General features: G+C 42.8%; 1 long non-coding RNA gene across 2 annotated transcripts in view; it reads right to left on the bottom strand.

Moving 5' to 3' along the window:
* Positions 1-16,987, bottom strand: part of LOC137318421 (uncharacterized) — a 201,505-nt gene that overhangs the window by 65,970 nt on the left and 118,548 nt on the right. Inside the window, exon 1 of one of the 2 annotated variants that reach the window (XR_010961885.1) lies at positions 3,081-3,254. The exons of the other annotated variant lie outside the window; for it this stretch is intronic. This is a non-coding gene — a long non-coding RNA (uncharacterized lncRNA). Of the gene's footprint in view, positions 1-3,080; positions 3,255-16,987 lie in introns of those variants that run through there. 2 annotated transcript variants of the gene reach the window in all.

The raw sequence follows: 16,987 nt of genomic DNA, 5'->3' as shown, positions 1-16,987 counted from the left end.
GAGTGTGGGATTCATTCTGTATCTTCAGGTCTCAGGTACTGTGTGTGAGTGTGGGTTTCATTCTGTATCTGCAGGTCTCTGGTGCTGTGCGTGAGTGTGGGATTCATTCTGGATCTGTCAGTCTCTGGTGCTGTGTGTGAGTATGTGATTCATTCTGGATCTGTCAGTCTCTGGTGCTCTGTGGGATTCATTCTGGATCTGTCAGTCTCTGGTACTGTGTGTGAGTGAGGGATTCATTCTGTATCTGCCATTATCTGCTACATTATCTCAGTGTGGGATTCATTCTGTAATTCAGTCTCTGAGACAATGTGCAAGTCTGAATTCATTCTGTATTTTTATTTCAGTTCACAGTATCGGATTTGAAACTGTATCTTTAATATTTTAAATTATATACAGTTCTTTGTCTAGTGTTTAATTTGTAAATATGGACACACTTCTCGATTTTCTTGAATCAAACATGTGTGAGTTTTGGAGTAGTATTACATTTTTATCATTCACAATAGAGTTCAGAGATTATGTACCTTTCAATCTGTTCACAGTGAAATTATTGGATTGGTATGTAATGTTTAGCTCAGTCTGCAATAATGGGATTAATTCTGTATCTCAATCTAATATTGTATGAGATTTTTGGACTGGTCTGTAATATGTAGCTCAGCCTGCACTAAAGGAATTGATACTGTATCTATCTGTCTGACGCTGTATTAGATTTTTGGACAGGAATGTGATGTGTCGCTCAGTCTTCAATAATGGAAGTGATACTGAATCTTTCAATCTGATATTCTATGTGATTTTTGGACTGGTGAGTAACATGGAGCTCAGTACGTGCTATGTAATTGATATTGTATCTTTGAGTCTGATAGGGTATGAGATTCTTGGACTGCTATATAATGTGTGGCTCAGTCTGCACTGATGGAATTGATAATGTATCTTTCTGTCTAATACTGTATGGGATTTTCAGTCCGGTATGTAATGTACAGGTCAGGCAGTGCTAATAGAATTGATACTGTATCTTCCAGTCTGATCATTTATGAGGTTTTTGGACTCGTATGTAATGTGTAGCTCAATCTGAACCAATGGTATTGGTACTGTTTATTTCAGTATAATACTCTATGAGTATTTACTAATATATCTAATATGTAGCTCAGTCTGCACTAATGGAATTTATACTGTATCTTTCAATCTGACACCATGATATCTTTGAACTGGTATGTAAAATGTAACTCAGTCTGCAGTAGTGTGATTGTGAGATTCATTCTGTGACTGTCAGTCCCTGATACTCTGTGAGTGTGGGATACATTCTGTTACTGTCATCTCTGGTACCATACTTGAGTGTGGGATTCACTCTGTGTCTGGCAACTTCTAGTACTGTATGTGAGCATGGGATTCTTTCTGCATCTGTCAGTCTCTGGAACGGTATGTGAGTGTGGGATTCATTCTGTATCTGTCCATAATTATTCTCTCAGATTACATTATGGTATTCAATGCTGTAGCTTTAATATCTTAATGTTTAAGTAGTTGTTCTCATTATTTAATTGGTAAATATGGATACACTTTAGGATTTTATGCTGGAGGTTTTAATCAGATAATTTGTGTGATTTTGGATTAGAATTAAATCTGTATCTCTGTGAGCAATATTGTGAGTGATAATATATCTTTCAACCTGATATAGTGACATTTTTGAATTGGTATATAATGTGTAGATCTGACTGCACTAAAGGAATTGATACTGCATCTTTAAGTTTTATTTTATAAGATTTTTGGACTCTTGTGTAATGTGTATCTCGGTCTGTGCGAATAGAATTGATACTGTATCTTTAAATCTCTCGATACCTGTTTATAATAAACTCATAGTATATGTGTTTCTCAGGTTACACTGTCACAGCATTGCTCAATCTGATAATGTACATGAGTTTTGGACTTGCAATTTGTATTCGAATGGCACACAATTCGAATGGATACTTCATGTATTAAACTCACGTGTGTGTGTGAGAGAGTTTTGGGCTCGCATACAATTGGAATCTTGAGGTATCTGGGATTTAATTCATGGCGAAAGTTGTCCTTTTTTGAAATTGACAATCTGAAAGCATGACTTTGGACTGGGATTTTTGTATCCACCTGTCAGCGGGACAGAGTTCGGGGGAAATGGAACAGTGTCTGCCTCACCTGCTCTGTTTGACTGTTGGATTGAAAATGTGTCTCTGGAACTTGGGATCAGTGTGGGACTGAATACTTCTGCTGTCTGAGACTGTGGAACTGATGACCTGTCTGTGACTCCGTGCTCTGTGAGTGATAATGTACTTACTGTGTGTGAGAAGGAGCTGGCTGCACTGTTCCTTTGCCTCGGATGGAGGAAACTTCACATTCATTCTGGCTCCTTCAAGGGTTTGCCTGTAAAAAGAAACATATATCTTGTAAATCAAGAACAGGTGAGGTCGAAAATACAGAAGTGATCAGTTTCATATCTGTGAATAATTATTTTGAATATCCACAAATGAAAACCAGTGATACAAACAGTGTCAGTGTCTGACTCCACTGCAGTACTGCAGCACTCAGCTTCTGCACACCAGGTGTGTTGGGCGATTTTAAAACAATTTCGTGACATCCAGACACAACACAACTCCTGCACTGATCCATGAATGGGACGAACCGATGGAGCAGGGAGCTTTGTCCAGGTCAGGTTTCTAATCCCCTCTCCCATGGGACTAACCGTTCAACTGAAAACAAACAGAAGCTATTTAAAATGTGTCCTTCACACTTCTCACCTGATGCCTGCAATAGATGCTCTTTGTATAACTCCCCACATCCTTACTGTCCGGCTCTGTTTCCACTCTTCACTGTCCAATAACAATAAACAGGGTGAGACTGGAACTAAACCAGGAACATTCACTACTGGTTTGAGGAGAGAAAGCAGCAATGATTTTAAATAGCAGCTTTTTCCCATTCTGTCTCCCTTACCCTGGACACACCCTGGACACACACAGCCCGAGAATGACCTCTCCCTTCCCCCGCTCACTCCATGTTCCGGGACCAGTTCCTGATCCACTCCGCCTCTTACAAACAGCCCCCGGACTCCCCCTGACCTGCCCCCGGACTCAATGCCGATCTCTGAGCCCATCTGCGGACACGGTCCCGAAGCGATGAGCTGCTGTAACGAGGCTGCTCTTTGCTCCCTTCCCCCGGGGGCCGTGATCTCTCCATTCCCGGCTGTTTTAAACCATCTTCTTCCGCTCACTGAGGGAATGGCGCCCACAGGCCAAGCTGGGGGAGGGGAGCGCGCATGCGCTCTTCTGCTCACCAACATCCAGCGCTGGGGGCGGGGCTGAGTCACGCATGCGCAGATATCTGGTTTAATTCCCAACACAAAAATCGATGGAAACTTTCCCCAATTGGAATTTTTCCGAGTCTGAGCAAAGGAAGTGGGTCTGGGGGAAAGGTCAGAGGGAATGGGGTCCACAGGCAGTGCAGGAACAGGCACCAGAATGGGAAACAGATGGGATTCCACCAGTGCCTAACGCTGGAATCCAGACTGACTTTACAATCTCTAACTATTAAACTAGATGTTTCCATCCCTGCTGTTTCTCTCGGTATCTTTTGATGGTAAAGAGTCTTTCAGAGATAAAGTGAGCGATTCTGAAATGAACCTATGGATTCTGTTCATTCTTGGCCCCTTTACTGATAAAACTGATGCGAGGATTTCTCAGACCAATCCTGGAGAAACAGACGAGGTAAGAGTGAGTCGGTGTGTTTGTTGGGACCGGAAAGTATTCATATCTGACAGCAAAAGTCACAGATTAACTTAACCGGAGTGAAACTCTCGGTCAATGAGAGTTATACCAAACGGCCCTGAGCTGCATAACTGCAGATGGTAGAACAGGCAAAAGGGGGTTAAATGTCGCCCATTGTTTTTGTCACTCTCTGCACTGTCCCTGAGTGTGGGATTAATAGCGTGTCTGTCTCTGGTACAATGACAGTGAGAGATGAGACCAGATCTTTTGTCTCTCCAACGGGATCTTTCTGGATAAAACGCAACTTTACAGATCAGTCTGGAACAAATACTGGAAATGTCTGTCGTTCTCTCTCTCTCTGGTGCTGTATACGTATGTTGGATACTGTTGGCAAGCGTAATATAGACACACTGATTGGAAGTGTAAGACTGACAGTGTGTGTTTGTCTCTCTCTAGTGCTGAACATGAAGGTGGGAGAACGTCTGATATAAAACAGAGAGAATGAGATATCCGGGACGGGCCTCACAGTAACTGAGGATGTGTTCGGCTCCAGTCCCAGTTCATGGTCATTTTTTTTAACAGATTCAGGGCGAGAGTCTCTGTGAGACGGTAACACTGGCGGAGAAATTCTGCGCCACAACTCAAACACCAACACATGAGATTCTCCAAATCAGCTGGAATAAGGTGTTTGTAAACTGCTGAACCCTTCTGCGAGGGGATGTGTAGGGAGATAGAATCGGGTCTGGGACTGAAATGGAAGGAGGCGGGTTGACTTGTTATCGAAGGGACTGTATTTAGGCAGGAATATTACTGACTGTTAATTGTAACGGGGTTTATTTAAAAGCTCCGGGCTTCTGGGAATCCTTGAATATGAAGACCGAGTCTGTAAGGGTTTGTGCGGAGCGCTGTGTTTTGGTTCTATTATCGAGAAACGGTTTGAAATTGGCGGTTGGAGAAAGCTGGAGGTGGTATTTTCATTCTCACAGTCGTTACCGGGGCGATATGAGAGAGTAAACCAACTCAGTATCAGAGTCACATTGAACATATCCATGTACATTCATTATACCAGACTTCCGTGGAACTAAATTGCTACCTGGTTTGGATGTTCCAGTTTTATTTTTAATCGTCTGTAATGTAATAATGAAAACACTTCACTAAACAAGCCCACGGGAGGGCTGTTTTTGGAAATAGAAAAGCAATGAACGATACAGTAGCTCTTCTGATATTTGGGTTGAGGCACTTTGTTGTTCCATTTCCCTGCGCCTGAATTTTGGGTGCTTGACGCTGACACCGAGTGCCGAAAGTGGGACACAGTCCCTTCCCAGTAATAGAGATCCTGACCATGATGGGAGCAATCGTTCGAACTGAACACAAACGATTTACGCTGTTTTCTGGGTAAATGGTCCATTCTCACCTCTTCATCCTGTGATCACCGTCCAATAGTCAAAGGCGGCCATATTAGATGATTGCAATGTTCCAAACCACATCTTATTTCAGGTTGCACAAAACTCGGTGCTGTTACTTTAATTGTGGGGAACAACTCATTCCCATCCATCCTCCATATCCGCTCTCAAGTCTCTCAACCCTTCCGGGTTTGTCCTTCTGTGAGTTGGAGCAAGTGATTCAGTCGCCGTTCCTCACAGCTCTCATGTCTCAAAGTAGCACTTCTTCGAAAATGGATACAACCGGCTTTTTACTGCTGTTTGGTGAGTCGTGAAACAATTTGATACCAATTCCCGGTCTGAGTGGGCAACTGTAAGCGGGAGAGTGCGACTGAACCCGGCGGTGTCCGAACTCCGGTATCTCAGTGGATGAAAGCAACTCATAATTTGGCGTGGAGCCCTCGACATTGGAAAGCATTCAGAGCGGTTGCTTGCTTGTGCTGAATTCTCTGCGGGTAACGGTGAGGGGAGTGTAACGGTGAGGGGACAATCTCTCTTCATATCGGTATTAAAGTATCTCGGATCTAGTTTTTCTTTGACAATTGAATCTATGAGAATCTGTCTGTTAAAACCGACAGCTTTGACCAACTGTTGGTCACCTGACCTAATATCTCCTTTAGCGGCTCGGTGTCACATTTTGTTTGATAACGCTCCCATGAGGCGCCTTGAGACGGGGTGAAAAGGGGAGATATTGGTCTCCCGATTGCCCAGTTACTGTCCACAGTGTAGGAGTAAGATGTATATAAAAGGAAAATTCAACGATCAACATCCACTGAGTTTGCTGATCTCCATCAAGGGGCGGGGAGGGGGGAGGGGTGGGGGTGGGGCGATAGCGGCGATCCCAGTGGGCTCAGTGCCCCAAAGCCATTGAATGAAATATCGGCCAAGTGTCGCCTTATTGCATCTCGGACGAGCCCTGCTATTTCTGGCGGGGCAGTGGGACTAGCTGGATTGCTCATGCATCGAGCCGGCACGGACTCGATGGGCCGAATGACCTCCTGCCATGCAGTAACCTTCTCTGATTCTCTGATTCCATGATACTATATGGTCCATGCTTGGAAGTGATCATGCGCGTTAGGAGGGTGCAGTTTTCCAGGGGTAACCACGGCTGACCTCAGGTCAATCAGCCCCCTGCACTCAGACATGAGCAGATAATGCGGTGGGGTATTGGAGGGCGGCCCTGAACAACTCCCTTCGTGAATACACGTCTTTGGGGTAGATAGAGAGAAAAAAGGGGAGAAGAAACATTTTAACACATTCAGTGGATGAACGAGTAAATATATTTTTAGCTACTCAGTTGGTGTTGAGACATTGTTCCTTCTGTCAGAGGTTAAGTTCCTCTTTCTTTGAACTAACCCACCGCTGAGTTGAAACCGCTGTCTTCCGCCATGAAGCGAACTGCTCTTACTGTTCTCTTCAGTACTGGCCATTTTCAGTTTGCTTGCTTATTTTTCATTCTCTATTCCATCTTGCATCTCGATTTTAGGGATTTTGTGATATTTATGTGGGTGTGTGTACTGTCTGTACGAATAAATGTTTCTGGTGAATAATTCTGACGGCATTCAGCTCTAGGAATTTATTTTAACTCCACTTCCTCCTTCAGTGTGCTAGAATTGACCATGTCACTAAGATACAGATCTACACAGTGGGTGGAGATTAATGTTCCTCAATAAACACAGTGCTGCAGCTGCAAGTTGGGCTCAGCATTAACCCCTTATCTCCAACTTTTCATGCTGTTTTTTGTAATTAGACCCAAGTGCACCTATTGATAATTACCATGGATTAATGGAATTAGTTACAAATTTACACCTCTCGATAGACCTTATTAAGTTATGGTGGTGAAATGGAGAACAAGGGGGCACAATCTAATATATCCCCTTATTGCTAGCTTAGGAGATATTAGGTGTAATATTAAACATCTCCATCAATTTCAAGTGAATTCAATTCAATTTCATTAATAAATGAATGCCTGATAATCAGTGTGCTCCTGCACCACTATTAGGGGTGGATTTCAAAGAATTAATTAATTACTCGGTTAAAAGCCTATCAGAGAGATTGCCACAATGTATTTTCATTCAATATATTTCAACACATTCTTGGTTCTGCTACAATGTTCTTACTGTCAGGGGTTCCCATTCTGTTTGAGTGCTGTCCCTAAATAGATTCCCTTAATGAAAGCTTCGGAGATGTTAGTTGCAATGTTAAATATTTTTATTCATTTTAAGTTTCTTGAATTATATTTTATTAATAAATGAATGCCTGAGAATATATCCGTTACTGCACCTCTATTAGTGGTTGCTTTCAAAGAATTAATGAATATAACCATCGATTGGAAGAAAATCAGATAGATTGGCACAATGAATTTTCATTCAGTGTGTTTAAACACACTCTTGTTCTGCTGACTGTCCTTACTGTCAGCGGTTAAACTTCCTCTTTGTCCGAGGTGAAGCGCTTCTGAGCTGAAACCATTGGCTTCCGTTCTAAGTATTTGATATCACTGTTAAATTCTGCCTGCAATATTTTCAGATTCTTTACTTATTCATGTTCAATTTACTTCCTCCTTCCATACCGTTCACCCGAATTGTGACATTTGTAACAATGAATAAACTGTTTGTAAAAGTATCGGTTCCCAGTGAGTTCAAACACCATTCTGTTCTCATTATTTAGACTCCACCTCCTCCTTCAGTGTGCTGGAGTTGACCATATCACAGATGTAGATCTGCACAGTGTGTGAGACTAATGTCCTGAAATAAACACAGTGCTACTGCTGCCCGTTGCTCAGAAAAAAATAATGAAAGGTTTTAATCGAGAAGTTGGGGAGAGACTGTTTCCACTGGCAGGAGGGTCGGCATTTACCGTTTAATCTCCAACTACCACCTTCAAAGATTTGTGTATGTGTATCCCCAGGTCTCTCTGTTAATGCTCCCGCTGTGCAATTTGATCATTTAGGTAATATTGCCTCTTCTCACTCTTCTTTCCAAAATACATCACTTCACACTTCTCTACATTAAATGTCATCTGCCACGTGTTTCCCCTTTTCACCAATCTACCAATGCCCTCCTGAGCTCTGCCAATATCCTTCTCATTGCTTACTAAAATTTCAAGTTGACAAGAATCATAGAATCATAGAATCTTACAACGTGGAAGGAGGCCTTTCCGCCCGTCGAGTCTATGCTGGCTCCTTGAACGAGCTATCCAAATTAGTAACACACCCCAATTATTTTCTCCATAACCCTGCAAATTAGTCCCCTTCAAGTACATGTCCAATTGCCCTTTGAAAGTTCCTATGGAATCTGCTTCCATCACCCTTTCAGGTAGTGTGTTCCAGATCTTCGCAAACCTCTTTATGTAAACATTTCTCCTCATTTCCCTCTAGTTCTTTTGCCAACTCTTTGAAATCTGTGACCTCTGGTTGAAGACCACTTGCCAGCGGAAAAAGTTTCACTCTAGTTTCTCGATCAAAGCCCCTCATTATTTTGAATACCTCTATTAGGTCTGCCTTTACGCTTACCTGGTCTCAGAAGAACAACCCCAGCTTCTCCAATCTCTCCACACAACTGAAGTCCCTCTTCCCTGGTATCATCCGGGTAAATCTCCTCGTTACCCTCTCCAAGACCTTGACATCCTTCCTAAAGTGTGGTGCCCAGAGTTGTACACTGCCAAGGCATTAGTCACTTCCTTGCAACCATCATGACCTACATCTCCTTACTTACTTCAAATCAAATTACTTCTGCGTTCCAACTTTGGAATAAACACTTTCACACTCCCTGTTGCCTAGACTTTGACCCGCCATTTGTCATCACACTTCTGCGGCTGTGGAACTTCTCAACCACTCTCGTTCTTCAACCGTTGATGCCTTTGCCCCGAGTAAAACGTTTACTCTCTTCTATCCTGATCGTTCCTGCTGGTTTAATTCCAAGGGGTGCAGACTTGAGCATATCTGGATCACCACTGGTTTAGCCATCCATCACCAGATATGGCTGACCCAGAATTAGAACAAGCACGATGTCCTCTCTGAAAACCGCCTGCTGCTCCAGAATGACCCTGGGGACCAAAGATAACCTCCAGCTTCTTTTGCCCACAACACACAATCTCCATAAATCTCTTTCCCAGCCCCCTCCACACTCTCCTCCAACAACAAATACGAGGACCTAGTGAACTTCATGAAGCCTTACAGCACAGAGGAAGGCCATTCGGCTCGTCATGCATGTGCCAGCTTTTAAATGAGCTATCAAATTAATCCCACTCCCCTGATCTTTCACCATCTCTCAGCATTTTTTCCCTTTACAACTTTCTATCCAATCCACTTTTGGAAGTTACTATTGAATCTGCTTCCACCACCATTCCAGATCAGAACAACTTGCGGTGTAACAACATTTATCCTGATCTCCTTCTGGTTCTTTTGCCAATTAACTTAAATCTGTATCATTTGATTCCAGACCCTCCAGCCATTGGTAACAGTTTCTCACTACATAGTCGATCAAATCCCTTCATGATTTTGAACACCCCTATTAAATCTCCATTTAACCTTCTCTGCTCAAAGGAGAACAATCCCAGTTTCTCTTGTCTCTCCACATAACTGAAGTCACTAAGATTAAGACCATCCATTCAGATGCATCTGCTGCATCCCACAAGTCCCAATATCACCAGGCCCAACCTCTCCTAAGGCTCCCCCATCACCCAGCCCTGATCCTGAGCCTTTTTCTAGTTTCCCTCCGATCTCCACGCATGCACTTTCCGAGCTGAGCTTGCCCATTAGACACACCTCCTGCTCCCTTAACCTTATTCGGTGTAAACAGCTGACTACCCAACTTCCATTCCGGGCCCCAAACCAGGTGAAATTGTGAATGGTCAGTTTCCTTAGGTACTGTCCTCCTCTTGCAAAACTGTACAGTGGGTGGAGACTAATGTCCTCAATAAACTCAGTGCTGCAGTTGCCCGTTGGGCTCAGCATGAAGCTTTTAATCTCCAATGTTTCCATATCAATTCCCACCGTTAATGCATCCATCCATCCATCCCATAATAGAGCTCCGACACTTCTATTGCAATTCTGTTTCATGGTGTGGAGATGTGGGAATCTGTAAAAATGCACAATTTTTGGACACACACCCAACCCAGCTGTTTTCCTTTATCTTTCACTCAGTCCCAAAACGGGCTTTTGTGCATTTTGAAGAACTTTTCACGTTGTTTTGTGTCCGTTATGCTCAGCATTAACCCCATCATCTCCAATTTTTAAAATCTCAATTCTCACCGTTAATGCATCCATCTATTCCATATTGGAGCTCCGACGCCTGCACTGCAATTCTGTTTCGTGATGTGGACGCATGTGAAGATCTGTAAAGATACACACACACTCCACACTCCACACCAGCTGCTTTCCCTTGTCAATCAGTGACGGTTTCACTCAGCCACAAAATGGGCCCTTCATGTTTTTTGAACAAGTTTTCATGCGGTTTTGTGTCATTAGGCCCAAGGGCACCTTTTGATACTTGTCGTGGGTATTTGGAATGTTTTACATAGGGTCGTCTCGATTGATTTTATTCAGTTATAGAGGGAATCGAGAACAAGTGGGCATGGTATTAAAATTAGAGCTGGACCAATTGGAGTGAAAGCAGGAAGTACTTTTTCAAACAAAGGGTAGTGGAAATCTGGAACTCTCTCAAGTTCTGGAGAGGGAATTTAACCGAAACGGACCAAAATGCCACCAATGCAATCACACTGAGAAATATCCATAAAACAATTCACGAAAATCAGCTTGTTATATTGATCGTCTAAAGGTGTTGGTGTTCATTTAACTAATTTATATTTTCTCCTTTTAGTTATCTTTGGGGCTCGGCAGAGTGTTTCTCAAGGTTAGTGTCGACGTTTTTCTCTAAAATAATGAAATTCAATAACTAATGTTCTAGACTGCTGAAGCATTCAGTTGTTTTTTATGTAAATGAATTTGATTACTGTAACCAATCGTGTTGTGTCATTCGTAGCAGTAATACAGGTCTGCATCTCAGCAGCTGTCATTGCGAAGGCACTATGGGATATGTCCATGTTATGGACAGTACATCTATACACTTACTCTGTCGTGGGTTACAAAACTGCAAATAGCACTCCAGGTGGAACATAGGGACATAGGAACAGGTGTTGACCATTCGGCCCCTCGAGCTTATTCCTCCATTCCTTTAGACCATGACTGATCTTGCTTAGACCACACTTGGAGTACTGTGAACAGATCTGATCTCCATATTATAAACAGCACATGGAGGGACTGGAGAAAGCGTAAAAAGAATTACTAGGCTGATTCTAGAACTGAGAGGTTATAGCTATTAGTAAAGATTGAGCAGGCTGGGGCGCTTTTCTCTGGAAAAGAGAAGACTGAGGGGTGACCTGATAGAGGTCTTTAAGATTATGAAATGGTTTGATAGGGTGGACGTAGAGATGGTGTTTCCATTTGCGGGGGAGATCAGAACTATTGCTCAGAAATATAAGGTAGTCACTAATAAATCCAATAGGGAATTCAGGAGAACCCAGGGTGTGGTTAGAAGGTGGAACTCGTTACCACCGGGAGTAGTTGAGGCAACTGACATAGATGCATTTCAGAGGAAGCTAGTTGAACACATGAGGAAGAAAGGAATGGAAGGATATGCAGATACGGTTTGATGAAGTGGGGAGGGACAAGGCTCGTGTGGACCACAAAGACCGGCATGGACCTGTAGGGCCGAATGGCATGTTTCTGTGCTGTACATTCTGTGTAATTCTATGTAATTCTATGATCTGAATCTTAACTCCATTTACCCACCTTAGTTCCATATCCCTCAATACCCTTGCCTAATAAAAATCTATCAATCCCAGTTTTGACGAATTCAATTGAGCCCCAGCCTCAACAACATTTTGTGGAGGTATTTCAGATTTCCACTACTCTTTGTGTGAAGGAGTGATTCATGACATTACCCTTGAAAAGCCTAGCTCTAATTTTAAGGTTATACCTCCTTGTTCTGGACTCTTCCCACCAGAAGAAATGGTTTCTCTCTATCTACCCTATCAAATACTTTAATCATCTTAAACATCTCGGTTAGATCATCCTTTAATCTTCCATACTCACCCTAGTCCATGCAACCTGTCCTCATAAATGAACCATTTTTGCCCTGTTATCATTCTGCTTATTCTTCGCTGCAACCCCTCCAAGGCCAGTATATCCTTCCTGAGATGCAGAGCCCAGAATTGAATGCAGTGTCTCCAGATGCAATCTGACCAGAGCTTTATATAACTATAGCATAACTTCCAATACTTTGTATTCCAGCCCCCTTGAGATAAGTGCTAACATTCCATTAGCCATTTAAGTTAATTTTTGTACCTGTCCATTAGCTTTTAGTGATTTCTATACTTGGATCCCTAAATCTCACCATTGCGCCACAGTTCCTAGCTGCTCACCATTTAGAAAATAACCTGATCTTTCTTTCTCAGGTCTTTAGCAATTGTCTTCTCCCATCTACACAACTTACTGTGCCACCTAACTTAATGTCGTCAGCAAACTTGGATATAGGGCTCTTGATTTCTTCATCTGTGCCATTTATACATATAGTGAATTCTAAGGCCCCAGTACAGATCCCTGGGGGACATCACTAGCAATATCCTGCCAATTGGAATGCATACCCATTATCCCTGCTCTCTGTCTCCTACGTTCTAACCAATTCCCTACCCATGTCAATAGGTTGTCTCTAATTCCATGCACTTTCCCGGACAAATGTTCTACTTAATGTTAACATCACTTCTTTTGATCTATCCTGCGTTTCGTTTTGTTAGTAATTCAAATCTCAACACTTTGCATGAGCCAGGCATTGGCTAGATGAGTTGAAGGATAAATCTGTCATCAACCCCAGATCCCTTTCCTGATTCTCTATGATCTGTATTTCCCTCTTGGGTACTTCAACCCTCCCCAATCGTCATTATCCCAACACATCACTGCTTCTCGGCGTTCCAAAACTCCTACTGTCCCAGGCTTGAATTCCTCGTGAATTAGTCCACAGCTGCTCTCTGTGTCACTCTTGGCATTCTCCAAAAGCCCATCGAGAGCTCTGTCAATCGTTTCATACGGCCAGCAACACCCCCCTCCTCTGTTGCTGATCTTCCCACCCATCGCTCCCCTGAGGTCTAATCTCCCAATCTTTCTTACTATCACACTCACCCGACCCTCTACTAACAACTTGGTCTCTTCAATTGATCAACCAGCACCCCTATCAATTTCCATCGAGAATGATGCTTCACTCACGAGCAAGGCCCTGGCCATGCATGTGGATGTTTGTAAGATTGCGTTGACCAACTGTCTTTGACTGAGTCTTGGCTCACAATGGCAACATCTTATCACTTACTAAAGCCTCCCTAGCGGCTTGTACATTCCAACACATGTCCCTCCAACACATGTCCCTCCAACATGTCCCTCCAACACATGTCCCACCAACACATGTCCCTCCAACATGTCCCTCCAACACATGTCCCACCAACACATGTCCCACCACGTATCCCACCGACGTTTTTCCTAACAACATGTGTCCCATCACATATGACAGCACCACCACATGCCCCAACAACACATGTCCCAACAACACATGTCCCACCATATATCCCACCACCACGTATCCCACCACCACACGTCTCACCAACGCCGCTGTGATAGCACTGTGATCCTAATCGTTAATGGCACCTTAGGCTTTTCTCCTGCTCCTCTGGAACCTTCTCTTGCTTCAATCACCTCATCGTGATCCACCCTTCTGACCGCTCCATAATTTGTATTTGTCTACCGACCCCTACCCTCCCACCCCCACCACCCAGTCCCACCCGATTATCTTACCAAGATTTCCTTCCTCAGACTGTTCATTGAGCGACTCCTCGTCCTCGGTGGTTTCAATCTCCATGTCAGCCTCTATGTCCCTCTCTAGCCTTTTTTAACTGCCCACGTGTACCTTCGAAACTTCTCTCTCCATATAAACACTGTTACCCAAATTCACGACCACATCCCCACCACCACCACCCCAACTCCGCCCCCACCCAACCATCACCCGCCGATCTCTGGTGACCTCTCTACTCCTATGGCCATCTGCTCAGCTGCCTATGCTGCTTCCACTCCTTCCCAGCGCCCAACAAACGAAACCTTACTTCTAATTCCCCGAGCCCTAGTCTTGAATTTCATCTTTATTTCTCTCCTATTTCCCGCCATGTCCTCTCTGAACTCGGCTTGTCCACGAGATCCGGTTCCTTCGCCCTAACCCAAGAGAACGCAAAGACTTTTATTTTCATTCACAAAATAGTGAGACTACCGAGTGGTCCCTCCAACCGTTTTGCGTGTTTATCCAACATTAGTTTGCAGGGTGACCATTGCGTGGAACTAAATATTCCAGGGTACTTGATTTTTAGAAATGATTGTCAAAATGGAAAAGTTTGTGGCGGGGGTTGTGGAGTGTGGTAGCCCTGATAATAAAGGATGCAATGAAGACAATAGTGAGAGAGGAACTTAGCTCAGAAAATCAGGATGTAGAATCAGTATGGGAGCTAAGAAAGAACAAGAGACAGAAAATACTGGTGGGAGTAGTTTATAGGCCTCCTGACAGTAGTTATAGTGTTGGACAAAGTATAAATCAGGAAATTAAGAGGAGCATGTAACAAGGGTAATGTAATAATCGTGTGCGACTTTAATCCTCATACAGACTGGGCACACCAAATTGGCAAAAGACGTTTGGAAGAACAGTTCATGGAATGCATTCGAGGCAATTTTCTGGAACAATATGCCGAGAAACCAAATAGGAAAAAGATTATTTTAGATCTAGTATTGTTTAATGAGGCAGGGTTAATTAATAATATTATGTGTAAGGATCCTCTGGGGAAGAGTGATCAAGATGTGATAGAATTTCATATTGAGTTTGAGAGTGATGTAGTTAAATCTGAAACTCGGGACTTAAATTTAAGCAAAGCCAATTACGTAAGTATGAGGGACAAGTTGCTTAAGGTAGATTGGGAAATTAGATTAAAAGATGTGATGGTGGATAAGCAATGACGAACATTTACAGAAACAATTGATAATTCTAAACGAATATACATTGCCTTGAGGAATAAAGCTGCATGGGAGAAGTGATCGAACCGTAGCTAACTAGACACGTTAAGGTTAGTGGTAAACGAAGAGGCTTACAATGTTGCCAAAAATAGTAAGCCTGAGGATTAGGAGGGTTTAAGAAATCAGCAGAGGACGACCAAAACAATTGATAAAGAGGGAGAAAGTTGAGTATGAATGTAAACTAGCAAGAAATATAAAAACAGATTTTAAGAGCTTCTGCAAGTATGTAAAAGAGAAAGGGATTAGCGAATGTAAACGTGGGTCCCTTAGCGGCAGAGTCAGGAGAAATTAAAATGGGGAATAAGGAAATAGCAGAGACGTTAAATTAATACTTTTTATCTGTCTTCATAGTAAAAGACACGAAAAGCATACTGGAAATAGTGTGGAACCAAGGGTCTAATGAGAGTGTGGAACTTAAAGCAATTATGTTTAGTAAAGAAAAAGTACTGGACAAATTAATGAGGCTAAATGCCAACAAATCCCCTGTACCTGATGGCCTACATCCTCGGGTTTTAAAAGAGGTGGCTGTCGAGATAGTGGATGCATTGGTTTTTATCTTCCAGAATTCCCTAGTTTCGAGAACGGTCCCTGTGGATTGGAAGGTAGCAAATGTAAACCCACTATTCAAGAAAGGAGGGAGAGAGAAAAAACAGAGAACTATAGATCAGTTAGCCTGACATCAGTAGTAGGGAAAATGCTGGAATCTCTTATTAAGGACATAGTAACAGGGCACTTAAAAAAATCATAATATGATTAGGCAGAGTCAACATGTTTTTATGAAAGGGAAATCGTATATAACCAGTCTATTAGAGTTTATTGAGGATGTAACTTGCAGGGTAGATAAAGGAGAACCAGTGGATGTTGTATATTTGGATTTTCAAAAGGCATCCGATAAGGTGCCACACAAGAGGCTGTTACACAAGGTTAGGGCTCATGGGATTGGTGTAATTTTTTAGCGTGGATTGAGCATTGGTTGACAGAGAGCAAACAGAGAGTAGGGATAAACATTTCATTATTAGTTTGGCGGGCTGTAACTAGTGTGCTGCCACAAGGATCGGTGCTTGGGCATTAGCTATTTACAATCTATATTAAAGACTTTGATGAAGGGACCCAATGTAATTTATCCAAGTTTGCTGACGACAAAAAGCTAGGTGGGAAAGTAAGCTGTGAGGAGGTCGCGAAGATGCTGCAAAGTGATATAAACAGGTTGAAGGAATGGGCAAGAAGGTGGCAGATCGAGTATAATGTGGGAAAATGTAAGGTTATTCACTTTGGTAGGTAGAATAGAAAAACAGAATATTTTTAAACGGTGAGAGCCTAAGAAACGTTGGTAGTCAGAAGGATTTGGGTGTCCTTGTACATGAATCACAGAAAGTTAACATGCAGGTACAGCAAGCAATTAGGAAGGCAAATGGTATGATAGCCTTTATTGCAAAGGGTTGGAGTATAAGAGTAAGGAGGCCTTGTTGCAATTTTATAGGGCTCTGGTAGACCACACCTGGAGTACTGTGCACAGTTTTGGTCTCCTTCCCTAAGGAAGAATGTAAGCAATCTTACAACACCAGGTTATAGTCCAACAGTTTTATTTGAAAATCACAAGCTTTCGGAGCTTTCCTCCTTCGTCAGGTGAGTGAATGAGTTTACACTCACCTGACGAAGGAGGAAAGCTCCGAAAGCTTGTGATTTCAAATAAAGCTTTTGGACTATAACCTGGTGTTGTAAGA

The sequence above is a fragment of the Heptranchias perlo genome, unplaced genomic scaffold (assembly GCF_035084215.1).
Source record: "Heptranchias perlo isolate sHepPer1 unplaced genomic scaffold, sHepPer1.hap1 HAP1_SCAFFOLD_70, whole genome shotgun sequence".
In the NCBI taxonomy this organism is placed as follows: Eukaryota; Metazoa; Chordata; class Chondrichthyes; order Hexanchiformes; family Hexanchidae; genus Heptranchias; species Heptranchias perlo.
The sequence above is the reverse complement of the archived record's forward strand: the minus strand, read 5'-3'. Positions and strand labels throughout refer to the sequence as shown.